We start from the raw sequence: 1,690 nt of genomic DNA, 5'->3' as shown, positions 1-1,690 counted from the left end.
AGTTGGGTCTTACCTTTACCTACTTAGGCAGAGTTTTTAAGCTGGATGTTTAGTTTCTCATATTTAATGTAATTGTCGATATTGCTCAATTTAGATCTGTCATTTTTTGGTAGGTTTTCATTTGTTCCCTTTATTGTTTTTTGTTACTCCTTTCCTCATTTTTTTGGATTGTTTGAATATTTCTGAAATTTAATTTTATCTATTGGCTAATTCACTGTATGTAGCTTTTTCCATTTTATTTATTCTAGGAATTACAGTGCTTATACAGTTTTTCATAACCAATATTAAGTTAAAATTCTACCATTTTACATAAATTGTAGGAACAGTACAACAGTACAACTATATAGGCCCATTTGCCAAGATCCCCATCATTTAGCTAAAATCTTCATATATACATCTACGCAGTTTATAGATCCACTGTTATAATTTTTGCCTTAAACAGAGTTTATATGTACTATGTATATTGCCTTAAATAATATTATATTTAAATAATATTATATATACTCATATATATATTATATATATATATTTAATTAGAAAAAAGAAGCAGTATTTCATATATTTACCCAAATGTTTACCTTTTCCAATGTTCTTCATTTTCTTTCTGAGAATATATATCCAGTATCCTTTTCCTTCAGCCTTGATAATGTGTTTTAGCCTGATTTAGCATTTCTTAAAATGCCAGTATGCTGCTAGTTTTTATGCATGTATTTCAAAATTCCTTTATTGGTTGTACTTAGAATTATCATAGCTTCTTGATGAATTGAACTCTTTATTATTATATAATGTCTCTCCTGGTCCTGGTATTTTTTCTTGTTCTGAAGTCTGCTTTTTCTGATATAATTTGAACACTTCAGCTTTCATTTAAGAAATGTTTTCATGTTATAACTTTTTCCAGCCTTTAACTTTTAACTCACATCTTTATACTTAAAGTGGGTTTCCTGTAGACAACGTATATATAGGTCTTGGTTTTAATCCAATCTGAGAATATTTACTTTTAATTGGAGTGTTTGGACCAGTGCTATCCAACAAAAATAAAATGGAAGCCATAAATACCAGTCACATATGTATTTTTTAAAAATTTTTAGATGCTCAAAAATAAGAGAAATATTATTTTAATACTTTATTTTATTAATCCAGATATATCCAAAATATTATCATTTAAACACATTATCAATGGAAACATACATTAGTGAAATATTTTACATTATTTTAATTCATACTAAGTCTTGGAAATCTAGTGCATATTTTAGCTCACATCACATTTCAATTTGGCCTAGTAACCAAATGTGACTATAGTATGAGATAGCACAATGCATAGCCTATGTGGGTACAGTCAATAATTTTGAAGTTAAATCTATCATCTTGCTATTTTCCACTTGTTCCATCAGTTCTTCATCTCACTTCTTCAATATTTCTGTAATTTTTATGTTAATAAGTTTATGAAATGAATTTTATGATCCTATTGTATCTTTGGTGGCAGGTACATCTCTTTGTTTTATTTTTAGTAGTTGTTCCAGGGAGTACCACATACTTCTTAAACTTACCAGAGTCCAAGTTAAGATAATACTATGGTCACTTCAAATACAGTGTAAGAACCTTATAAGGGTATATCTCCATATTTGTGTTTCCTCTTTGATCTACCATTTCCAACACACGCCTTTTGCAAATTTAAATGTACATTTGGTAC

The sequence above is a fragment of the Canis lupus genome, chromosome 1 (genome assembly GCF_003254725.2).
Source record: "Canis lupus dingo isolate Sandy chromosome 1, ASM325472v2, whole genome shotgun sequence".
NCBI lineage: Eukaryota > Metazoa > Chordata > Mammalia > Carnivora > Canidae > Canis > Canis lupus.
Note: the sequence above shows the minus strand (reverse complement) of the source record.